Genomic DNA, 13,480 nt, shown 5'->3' on the forward strand with positions numbered 1-13,480 from the left:
ACAGATATTTGTGAACAAGCCACCAGAATTGCAGATAAACTGCCAGAAAATGTGGTTAAACCACCAGAATGTACATATCATTAAACTACTAGAATCTTTATTCTTTCAATATCGTCTTAACCCTATGCATGTGATATGACTTACAAAAACGGAAATTTTCAATGGGCATGTTTAACATGCGAATCATATTTTAATTAGCAAAATCATTGGCATGATTTATTTTTCATGCTTATCAGATAATGCCATTAAATCACATAAAATGAGTGTTGGAATATAAACATAATATCTCATTTATCAGTAAATCTAAAAAACACATTCATATCATCACAAATTAATCAGTTTACAATCACTTACTTGAAACATCCATTTTAACGGAATTTTCATCCCCTTTGAATACATAGTGTATTCGTAAATATTCACATTTCAGAGTACTTATAAGAGTATCAATCATTAATATATATTAATTAACAATTATTCATAGAATTTTTGTATTAAGTTAAACCTACACCTAACTTAGTAGATCCAATGCAACACTAGACTCTTTCGAACACCCACACTTGGATTTAACTAAATCAATCACAAATCTAAGTATAAAACGATGATCCATCATTAGAACATTATACACTACAGCAAAACTGACTTTTAGCGGCGTTTTTTTAGGCCTTTAGCGGCGCTTTTAAGTGCCACTAAAACTACTTGCGGCGTTTTTACAAGCGCCGCAAAAAACGCCATTATAGATAACGCCGCTAAAGGTCATGGCCTTTAGTGGCGTTTTCTCCACAAACGCCGCTAAAGATCATGGCCTTTAGCAGCGCTTCTCCCACAAACGCCGCTAAAGGTCATGAAATTTTAAAAAATAAAATATTATAAAGGTCTTGAAAAATATAAAAAATTAAAATTCATTATCAAAATATTGAGAAGAATAATGTCCATGATATAAATATAAAATTTTCTATTAAAATTCATTATCAAATTAAAATAAAAATAAAAATATAGAATCAAAACTAAAATAAATAATAAAATTTAGATTAAATATAAATATAGAATCAAAATAATAAGGCACCAAACTTGTATACTGCCCACTATTATAAGTCACTAAAAGCAAGAAAAACAAAATGACTTAATTCATGGAATTCACGAATGTTAACATCGACATGAGTTTAAAACTTTACCTTGGAAGGATGTTCAAAACCGAATCCACAATAGATCGAAGCGACTCGGTTTAGCCAGAAAGTCTCGAATCCGAACTGTGAATTCCAACATACCCCTACACCACATAAAAAAGAACATTGCTTTACACTAAAACTAGCAGATTATATTAGAACATTGTTTTCCTTAAAAATATGTATAAATTAAAATCAATTAAGGCTAAAATACCTAAGGAAGTGCTTTGACACAGCTGCGATAAGTATAAAGAATTAATGTGATCTACTTCCCATCCTGGATAAGTGTGTTCTGCCATGCCATTAAATACAAGATCAGAGACAAAAACAAAACACTAAAAAGTTTATCAAAATTTTGCAATTAACTTTAGACTCTAACTAGCTTGGGCAAAAAATAAGTATTTATGCATATAAGCAAAAAGGAGAAAAAATAAAATAAATTGACATACAAGCTGATTGAGAGCTTTTGTGTCCTCTGTAAGAGTAGAAGTAATCATGATGTGGTTCATATTTCTGTCCAACTTCATAGTGGAGAACTTGAAGAACTTCTCCATGCTCTGTAGATATGAAATTAGCCAACTCATCAGAAAGAAAAGAAAAACAATCAGCCAAAATAAATAAGCAATAATTGGAAAAACAAGGACAATCCATTTAATTGCAAAAGAAAGAATGCTAACAAGTAAACCAGGAAGTTTATCTTACAATGCAACTGAACATTAGCATTTTGAATTCAAGCAACATATATCAACATTTTTAGTTTCATTTATGAATTTAAACAATGTTGAAAAACATTCAACTTTTGTGATAATTGATGGATAGAATGAAGATTCAGAGGTCTAGTGCTCTACCTTCCAATAGAGTGACGACTTGACATAAACAAACACAGAACTGCTAGGCCAATTTGCACAAATTTATATTAAGCAGTACTGTAAAATATCACACTTGGCAAGTGAATGATGACCGGGCAAAAGCAATGTTTCCTATTTCTTCTTCAAACTCTATTTGAGATTATACAAGGTATAGGGTTTATGGCTTAGGTGCATCATATCTACTATTCTCTTATCTTCCCAACCACAGGTTTAACAGGTCTTTTACCAACTTAATCTTAACATAAACATTGTCTTTAGATTGAGAAATGCAATTCACATGTACATTAAACATATGACATGTGGAGTTCATACGGTAAGCAAAGTAGTTTAAAGTAAAATTTGTTGTAATTTGTTTCTTCATGAAAAGCACAAAAGGCATTTAAGAAAAACAAAATGAAAAATAAACTAGTTATTTTAGGACGAGCGTTGTTTCTATCTACTATTATCTAAAAATAATCATGTGACAGCCCAAAATTGACCCTAGTCGGGATGTGGTTTCGGGACCACAAAATCGAGGCATAAAAATAATTTAAAATTTATTTTGATGCCTATGATATGTGTTAATTTGTGTGTGGCATTTTTGATGATTCGATTTAGTGTTATAAAGGTGAATTTCACTAGAAAGGACCTAGTAGTAAACTTTGAAAGTATGATGGGGAAATGTGTGATGACTAGTTAATCATGCATGCAAAAATAAGGGATTTGCATGTCAAATTTCCCCAAAAGGAAGCTTAGTGGCCGACCATGACAAGGGTTATGGGCAAAGAAAACATGTTGAAACATGTTTTGTTAATGGATGATGAGGGAAATGATTTAATAATTAAGTTGTGGGAAGAGAAGAGAAAAAAATGTGTGTGAGTGTGGCATTCCCCCCCCCCATTGCCGTGTATGTGAAAGAAAAACAAGAAAAAATTTGTTCATCCTTGTTCTTTCCTTCTTGGCCGAAAATACTAAGGGAGAAGATAGGAGTTTTGCTTCATGCTTGGTTTGGAAGAGAACTAGAAGGAGATTTGGTCATACTTGCATCAAGATTAAGGTATGTTTGAGGTTGTGTCATGAGATTCATGCTTGTTTTGGTTGCTAACTTGATGTGCATGTTAGCCATGGTTCAAATCCTTGTTATGCCATGAAAATGGTGTTTGGCCAAGGTTGATATTGTGTTAAAGCCATTGCATGCTAAATGTGAAGCTTGTTGATGATGCATGTAATGAAGGATTGACTACTCTTGAAATTTCTTTTAGTATTCTTGAGTAGGACATTGAGTTCTTTGTTTAACCATGACCGAAGTTGAAAGGGGTATGAATGTGATGTATTCGGCCATGATGCATTCATGAGCATGATTTATGCTTGTTACTTGATTGGTAAAATTTGTGTTTTAGATGGTTGTGAACACCTTGAGAATTGACCTTGCACCTATATGTGTGTATATGTTTGCACATGATGTTTTGGTTATGAAGTAAGTGATAAATATGTTTGTTTAAAGAAGAAAATGTTGAAGAATGGTTGTGAAATTGCAAGTACATTCGCCTAGTACTCATATGATGTGAAAATCTTGGAATTTATTGTTGATTGGTGCAAGTACGACTAAGTATAATCGGCCATATGAGTGCTTGATGCTATATTATAAGTATTGAGCTACAATATGTAAAGCATTAGCTAGTAAAATGTGTGCCATTCATGTGTGGTGTTAAACATGTAATTGGCCTCAACATCAACATGCATAATCGGCCATGAATGAGTGCCTAAGAGGTTGTGTTGTTCGCCATGAGTAAGCATGTTGAAGGCTTTGTGTGTTGAGTCGATTCATGAATTCGTACTTATGTGACTTTAATGTCTAGTGAATATATGTGGGCTAAGTGCCTTGAGTTCTTCTTTTCGATACTCAAATGATTGAATCAAATTATTTGTTAAATTAAGCTCAAGAGCAAAGGGGGACCAAATCCGATAAAGGGAAGGAAAAAGTAGTCGAATAGCCATCGGAATCGTTCGACAACATCCGAGGTAAGTTTTCGAGTATCGAAACTTAGATTTTGATTCGATTGAATGAAGTAATAAGCAATCGAAATTGTGCCCTTGTATATGGCCATTGAGCCGAAATGATATTTTGATTAAGTAAAATGTGCATAAAAGTTTGTTATGAAATTGAAACAAAGATGTGAATGAATGTGCGATTGTGATATCCGGGCTAAGCCCAAGGCAATTGTGCGACCAGATATCGGGCTAAGCCCAAGGCAATTGTGCGAGCTATGATATCGGGCTAAGCCCAAGGCAATTGTGCGAGTTGTGATATCCGGTTAAGTCCCGAAGGCGTTTGAAAGGGTTACCATAATCGGGCTATGTCCCGAAGGTGTTTTGAACGAGTAGCTATATCTGGATAAACTCCGAAGGTATGTGATTTGAAATTTATAAGCTGCTGGAAAATTTTCAGTTAATGCACTTGTGAAATTCCCAACAACAAGGTATGTTTTGTGTGTGCTTTGCACACTATGAGTAAGTGCGTATGAATATTCGCTCTAATGATAAATGAGCTATCGGCATTAACTAGGCCTTTATTTGTGTATGAATATAAGAGTTGGGATTGTGAAGTAAGCATGTCTTTGAGAAATTGTGCATATGAATTATTGTTTAGCTACTTGAATGCTATGCTTTGGTTGTGTGTATATTATGGCTCAAACTTACTAAGCATAAATTGCTTACTCCGTTTCTTTGTTTCTCTGTTTATAGATTTTGCTCGTTAGCGATCGGATTCGGGATCATAGAAGTTGAAGTCAACCACACTATCAAAGCCCTTTTGGTACTCCTTTAGTTGAGTTTTGGATATGGCATGTATAGGACTACCCTCGGTTGTTTTAAGTACTTGTGATGTATATGTGTACGGCCATGCGAAAATGGTTCGTAATAGTGGAGTATGGAATTAGACCATTTGTGGTTTGTAATTATATTTGGTTTCATGATGTGATTATGGTTTGGAATGAGAGAGTTGGTCACATGATCAGCCATTGGAATGGCTAAATATGATCATATGTGGACCTAAGTATGACTAGACTATAGTTGGTTCATGGGAACTACAATATAGGTAAAGCCTACCTTAAAAACAGATGCTGTCAGCTGCAGTGATGTGGATGTGGAAAATCACCAAAATTTGTAGGAACGGTGTTAAATAGTGAATAAATTATGTGATCGAACCTTGACGAGTCTATTTTCATATGAAAGTAACGAAACGATCATATGAACAGTATACCGAGAGATATTAAAGTTCTCGTGAGACAGGGCCAGAACGGTTTCTGGGTCCCCTGTCGCGACTTTGAAAATTTACCATAAATTATCCAGAATGAATTAGAAGTCATGCCTTATATGTGCAGATTCCTTTTTGAGTCTAGTTTCATTAGAAATAAACGGAATCAGTATTGAAACCCTGTACAGAGAGATATTCAAGTTGTAACGCGCGAAGGTCAGTGTAGTCGACCCCTGTAACATGGGTGACTTTAACTAATAAACTGTACCAATTGGCCTGACCAAAAATTCTAGAAATAAATCCATGGATGGATATATGAGTCTAAATTCAGGGAAAATTTATGGAATCAGTTTCCGAGTTGTGAAACTCGAGATATGCTTTTAAGGCGACAGCGATGCAGTTTTCCAGCTTGCCTGGAATGTCAAATTGGTCGGTGCCATAAGTGGTTTGGCTTGTTAACCTCGTGTCCGCTAACCGCAACGGTCTCGGGTTCGGGTGTTACAATTTTATTGGTATCGAGCTACGGTTTAGTCGATCCTAGGACTACCGTGATATGTTTGGGGTCTAGCTATACATGCCATTAAGTGATAAATTGATAGTGTGGTGATTTCGACAATCAATTTGTGTTTGTTTATTGCAATGGATCCCGATCCCAACCGAGCAATAGCTGATGATGTAGAGAGTGCGGCGCTTTGCTCCCGCGCAAGGGACAGCGGCGGACTCTCAACTTATGGCTAGCAATCCGAATGATGAGGCTAGGCAAGCCTTTTATAGTGTGATGAATGATTGGTTCAACCAATACATTCGAACTAACATGGTTGTTCCACAACCTCCATTCCCGACTAATGCAACCCCAGACCTATAATACCTCCCAGAATCGACCAAATAAGGTCAAGTAAGCCCCAATCGATGAGATTCAAAACATGGGGCCACTGAATTTAAAGCTACGGATAATGACGATGCCGAGCAAGCTGAATTTTGGTTGGACAACACTATCCGAGTGCTCGATGAGCTATCATGTACACCGATGAATGGTTAAAGTGTACTATCTCCTTGCTACGCGATTCGCCTACTATTGGTGGAGTACTCGACTTCGTGGTGTCTAGAGAGCAAGTAACTTGGGAGTTCTTCCAAACTGAATTCAAAGAAGTATATCACCGAGATTTATGGACCAAAACGGAAGGAATTCCTTGATCTTAAGCAAGGTTCCATGTCGCCATCACTACGAACGAAAATTTGTGAGGCTTAGCCAGACGCTGTGAATGCATTTCTTCGAAGTGTGATGATGTAAACGCTCAAGATGGACTGAACGATGATATAAGCTGTATGTTGGCATTTTGGAAATCCGAGAGTTTGTGGCTCTTGTCGAGCGAGCGTGCAAAGCCGAGGAGCTCAGTATGGAGAAAAGAAAAGCTGAAGTGGGAGTAAGGGAGTTTTGTAAGAGGTCTTCGGGGAAGCCCTTCCCACAGTCATCAAAGAAATTTAGAGATGGCTTAGGCCGGTCTAGAGACATTTCGGCCTTTTCTAGACGAGACCGTGATCGACCCCCCTATGGGCACGCGAGTCACTTCGATCGCCAGTGTTGACAATGATCGTCGAGACAGAACGGAGTGCCAATATTGTGGCAAGTGGCATTCTAGGAGTTGTAGATTCTGTGACCGCTCCTGTTACAAGTGCGGATCAGTCGATCATTTCATTAAGGATTGCCTGAGTTTATCTGAACAAAACATAAATCAAAGTGGGAACCCGGGTGCTACCACAACTCGAGGTAGGCCACCTAGAAATATGGGCAATGCTAGTGGCGGTCAGAGAGGATCTAGAGATGCTACCATCAGATCCGAGGCTCGTGCTCCTGCTAAGACTTATGCCATACGCGCACGTGAGGATGCTTCCTCGCCAGATGTTATTACTGGTACTTTACTCTCCTTTACACTAATGTGATTGCTTTGATTGACCCCGGTCCTACTCATTCTTATATATACGAAACCTTAGCATCCAAGAAGACTTTGCCCATTGAGTCTCTCGAGTTTGTAATTCGGAGTTAAACCCCTTGGGTCATTACATGCTTGTCAACACAGTGTGTAAGAAAAGTCCCCTAGTATTTCGAGGTTCTTGTTTTCCGGCGGACTTGATGCTTTTGCCATTCGACGAATTCGACGTTATTCTTGGTTTGGATTGGTTGACCATGCACGATGCGGTTGTAAATTGCAAAAGCAAGACTATTGATCTGAGGTGCGCAAATAACGAGATAATTCGGGATGAGTCTACGGACTTAAAGGGGTTGCCAGCTGTAATATCAGCAATGTTGGCCCAGAAATACGTAAGAAAGGGGTGCGAAGCATACCTTGCGTATGTTCTAGATGACAATGAGTTAGAAAAGAAACCCGAATCGTGTCGGTGAGTTTGTGAATACCGGATGTTTTCCACGAAGAATTGCCGGTTTACCACTGTTCGGAAATAGAGTTTGGCATTGAATTGGTACCGTACCACTCCAATTTTGATAGCTCCGTATCGTATGGCACCAACGAATTAAAGGAGTTGAAAGCTCGATTGCAAGAATTGGTGAATAGAGGTTTTGCTCGCTTGAGTTTTTCACCTTGGGGTGCACCGGTGTTGTTTGTGAAAAGAAGGGTGGAACCATAAGGTCGTAGATCGACTATCGTCGACTTAATAAAGCGGCGATAAAGAACAAATATCCGTTATCACAGTAGCGATGATTTGTTCGATCAACTGAAGGGAGCCTCGGTGTTCTCGAAAATGGATTTGATGAATCGGATCTTGGACCATATTTGGATCGGTTCGTAGTCGTGTTCATTGATGACATCTTGGTCTATTCAAGAAATGAGGCCGAACATCTTTGAACACCGAGGTTAGTCTTTGCGAATCTTATGGGATAAGCAATTATATGCTAAGTTCAAGCAAGTGTGAGTTACGGTTAAGAGAGGTTAGCTTCTTGGGACATGTGGTATCTGATCGGTATTCGAGTCGACCGAACAAAATTTCAGCCATACTTAATAGGAAGCTCAGAAATATTATCGAGGTTCGAGCTTTTTAGGGCTTCTTAGGTTATTACCGACGATTTGTAAAAAGGTTTCTCAATGATAGCCACGCCAATGACGAAGCTACTCCAAAAGGATGTTAAGTTCGAATGGACGGAGAAATGTCAGAAAAGTTTCAATCAACTGAAAACTTATTTGACTGAAGCCCCAATTCTAGTGCAACCCGAATCTGGCAAAGAGTTTGTCATCTATAGTGACGCCTCCCTACTTGGGTTAGGTTGCGTATTGATGCAAGAAGGTCGAGTTGTGGCCTATGCGTCGAGGCAATTAAAGCCACATGAGAAAAATTATCCAACCCATGGTCTCGAATTGGCTGCCATCGTATTCGCCTTAAAGATATGGCGACATTACTTATTTGGTGAGAAGTGCCATGTGTATTTGGATCATAAAAGTCTCAAATATTTGATGACTCAAAGAGACTTAAATCTGCGATAAAGACGTTGGCTCGAGCTGTTAAAGGATTATGAGCTGGTCTTTGACTATCACCTGGGAAAGGCGAATGTGGTTGCGGATGCCTTGAGTCGTAAATCATTATTAGCTTTACGAGCGATGAACGTGCACTTGTCCGCTCGATCCGACAATGTGTTAGTAGCTGAATTGAAAGCCAAACCATTATTGATACGTCAAATTCGTGAAGCTCGTAAAGTCGACGATGATTTGGTTGCAAAACGGTGAGTGTGTTCGAACAAGGAATCGGAGTTTCAAATCGATGATGACGATTGTTTGAGGTTGAGAAATCGTCTGTGTGTTCCAAAGAATTCGGAACATATTTCGATAATTCTGAAAGAAGCCCATTGTAGCCGAATGGCAATCCACCTGGGGAGTACGGAAATGTACAATGATTTGAAACGTCGGTTTTGGTGGCATGGTATGAAACGAGACATCTCCGACGTCGTTTCGAGGTGTTTAATATGTCAACAAGTGAAAGCGGAATATCAAGTGCCTTCAGGATTACTTCAGCCGATCACGATACCCGAGTGGAAATGGGATCGAGTCAAAATGGACTTTGTATCCGAACTGCCATTGCCAGCGAGTAAGAAAGATGCGATTTGGGTCGTTGTAGATAGATTGACTAAGTCGGCTCACTTTGTCCCCGTACGTACGGATTTTTCAATGGACAAACTAGCCGAATTGTACGTTTCTCGGATTGTGGATTACACGGGGTGCCTATTTCCATCGTGTCGGATAGAGATCCGAGATTTACCTCGCGATTTTGGAAGAAGTTACGAGAGGCTCGGGTACGGTTGCATTTCAAGACCGCCTTTCACCCCCAAACCGATGGTCAATCCGAGCGGATGATTCAGATACTTGAAGATATGTTAAGATGTTGCATCCTCGAGTTCGATGGTTCATGGGAAGCGGTATTTGCCTTTGATTGAATTCGCCACAACAATAGTTTTCAATCAAGTATTAAGATGGCACCTTACGAGGCCTTGTAGGCGTAAATGCTGTACACCATTGTGTTGGACTGAGCTCGGTGAAAGCAAAATTTTCGGGTGGACTTGATTAAAGATCTTGAAGTAAAGTGATAGTGATCCGTGAAAATCAAGATAGCCTCCGATCGTCGAAGTCGACGCGGATCCAAGCGTAAAGACATCGAGCATCGTGGGAGATAAAGTGTTTCTCAAGGTTTCGCCTTGGAAAAAGATACTCGATTAATTTGTAAGGGCAAGTTGAGCCCGAGGTTCATTGGGCCATATGAGATATCCGAAGCGAGTCGGTCCGATTGCATATCGTTTGATTTTTGCCCCCTGAACTTGAAAAGATTCACGATGTCTTTCATGTTTCGATGCTTCGACACTATAGATCTGATCCGTCGCACGTAATTAGTCTATTAGAGGTTGAAATTCAATCCGATGTGAGTTATGAAGAAGAACCGATTCGTATCCTAGCTCGTGAAGTGAAGGAGTTGCGAAACAAAAGGGTTCCGTTAGTAAAAGTGTTATGGCTCAAACACGGGATGGAAGAAGCTACTTGGGAACCCAAGAGCCCTATGAAAGAGCGTTACCCAAACCTATTTACCGGTAAGATTTTCGGGGACGAAAATTTCTTAAGTGGGGGAGAGTTGTGACAGCCCAAAATTGACCCTAGTCGGGATGTGGTTTTGGGACCACAAAATCGAGGCATCAAAATAATTTAAAATTTATTTTGATGCCTATGATATGTGTTAATTTGTGTGTGACATTTTTGATGATTCGATTTAGTGTTATAAAGGTGAATTTCACTAGAAAGGACCTAGTAGTAAACTTTGAAAGTATGATGGGGAAATGTGTGATGACTAGTTAATCATGCATGCAAAAATAAGGATTTGCATGTCAAATTTCCCCAAAAGGAAGCTTAGTGGCCGGCCATGACAAGGGTTATGGGCAAAGAAAACATGTTGAAACATGTTTTGTTAATGGATGATGAGGGAAATGATTTAATAATTAAGTTGTGGGAAGAGAAGAGAAAAAAAATGTGTGTGAGTGTGGCATTCCCCCCATTGCCGTGTATGTGAAAGAAAAACAAGAAAAAAATTTGTTCATCCTTGTTCTTTCCTTCTTGGCCGAAAATACTAAGGGAGAAGATAGGAGTTTTGCTCCATGCTTGGCTTGGAAGAGAACTAGAAGGAGATTTGGTCATACTTGCATCAAGATTAAGGTATGTTTGAGGTTGTGTCATGAGATTCATGCTTGTTTTGGTTGCTAACTTGATGTGCATGTTAGCCATGGTTCAAATCCTTGTTATGCCATGAAAATGGTGTTTGGCCAAGGTTGATATTGTGTTAAAGCCATTGCATGCTAAATGTGAAGCTTGTTGATGATGCATGTAATGAAGGATTGACTACTCTTGAAATTTCTTTTAGTATTCTTGAGTAGGACATTGAGTTCTTTGTTTAACCATGACCGAAGTTGAAAGGGTATGAATGTGATGTATTCGGCCATGATGCATTCATGAGCATGATTTATGCTTGTTACTTGATTGGTAAAAATTTGTGTTTTAGATGGTTGTGAACACCTTGAGAATTGACCTTGCACCTATATGTGTGTATATGTTTGCACATGATGTTTTGGTTATGAAGTAAGTGATAAATATGTTTGTTTAAAGAAGAAAATGTTGAAGAATGGTTGTGAAATTGCAAGTACATTCGCCTAGTACTCATATGATGTGAAAATCTTGGAATTTATTGTTGATTGGTGCAAGTATGACTAAGTATAATCGGCCATATGAGTGCTTGATGCTATATTATAAGTATTGAGCTACAATATGTAAAGCATTAGCTAGTAAAATGTGTGCCATTCATGTGTGGTGTTAAACATGTAATTGGCCTCAACATCAACATGCATAATCGGCCATGAATGAGTGCCTAAGAGGTTGTGTTGTTCGCCATGAGTAAGCATGTTGAAGGCTTTGTGTGTTGAGTCGATTCATGAATTCCGTACTTATGTGACTTTAATGTCTAGTGAATATATGTGGGCTAAGTGCCTTGAGTTCTTCTTTTCGATACTCAAATGATTGAATCAAATTATTTGTTAAATTAAGCTCAAGAGCAAAGGGGACCAAATCCGATAAAGGGAAGGAAAAATAGTCGAATAGCCATCGAATCGCTCGACAACATCCGAGGTAAGTTTTCGAGTATCGAAACTTAGATTTTGATTCGATTGAATGAAGTAATAAGCAATCGAAATTGTGCCCTTGTATATGGCCATTGAGCCGAAATGATATTTTGATTAAGTAAAATGTGCATAAAAGTTTGTTATGAAATTGAAACAAAGATGTGAATGAATGTGCGACCAGATATCGGGCTAAGCCCAAGGCAATTGTGCGACCAGATATCGGGCTAAGCCCAAGGCAATTGTGCGAGCTATGATATCGGGCTAAGCCCAAGGCAATTGTGCGAGTTGTGATATCCGGGTTAAGTCCGAAGGCGTTTGTGGGTTACCATAACGGGCTATGTCCCGAAGGTGTTTTGAACAGTAGCTATATCTGGATAAACTCCGAAGGTATGTGATTTGAAATTTATAAGCTGCTGGAAAATTTTCAGTTAATGCACTTGTGAAATTCCCAACAACAAGGTATGTTTTGTGTGTGCTTTGCACACTATGAGTAAGTGCGTATGAATATTCGCTCTAATGATAAATGAGCTATCGGCATTAACTAGGCCTTTATTTGTGTATGAATATAAGAGTTGGGATTGTGAAGTAAGCATGTCTTTGAGAAATTGTGCATATGAATTATTGTTTAGCTACTTGAATGCTATGCTTTGGTTGTGTGTATATTATGGCAAGAAACTTACTAAGCATAAATTGCTTACTCCGTTTCTTTGTTTCTCTGTTTATAGATTTTGCTCGTTAGCGATCGGATTCGGGATCATAGAAGTTGAAGTCAACCACACTATCAAAGCCCTTTTTGGTACTCCTTTAGTTGAGTTTTGGATATGGCATGTATAGGACTACCCTCGGTTGTTTTTAAGTACTTGTGATGTATATGTGTACGGCCATGTGAAAATGGTTCGTAATAGTGGAGTATGGAATTAGACCATTTGTGGTTTGTAATTATATTTGGTTTCATGATGTGATTATGGTTTGGAATGAGAGAGTTGGTCACATGATCAGCCATTGGAATGGCTAAATATGATCATATGTGACCAAAGTATGACTAGACTATAGTTGGTTCATGGGAACTACAATATAGGTAAAGCCTACCTTAAAAACAGATGCTGCCAGCTGCAGTGACGTGGATGTGGAAAATCATCAAAATTTGTAGGAATGGTGTTAAATAGTGAATAAATTATGTGAACGAACCTTGACGAGTCTATTTTCATATGAAAGTAACAAAACGATCATATGAACAGTATACCGAGAGATATTAAATTTCTCATGAGACAGGGCCAGAACGGTTTCTGGGTCCCCTGTCGCGACTTTGAAAATTTACCATAAATTATCCAGAATGAATTAGAAGTCATACCTTATATGTGCAGATTCCTTTTTGAGTATAGTTTCATTAGAAACAAACGGCATCAGTATTGAAACCCTTTGCAGAGAGATATTCAAGTTGTAACGCGCGAAGGTCATTGTAGTCAACCCCTGTAACATGGGTGACTTTAATTAATAAACTGTACCAATTGGCCCAACCAAAAATTCTAGAAATAAATCCATGGATGGATATATGAGT

Source organism: Gossypium arboreum, chromosome 12 (genome assembly GCF_025698485.1).
Source record: "Gossypium arboreum isolate Shixiya-1 chromosome 12, ASM2569848v2, whole genome shotgun sequence".
In the NCBI taxonomy this organism is placed as follows: Eukaryota; Viridiplantae; Streptophyta; class Magnoliopsida; order Malvales; family Malvaceae; genus Gossypium; species Gossypium arboreum.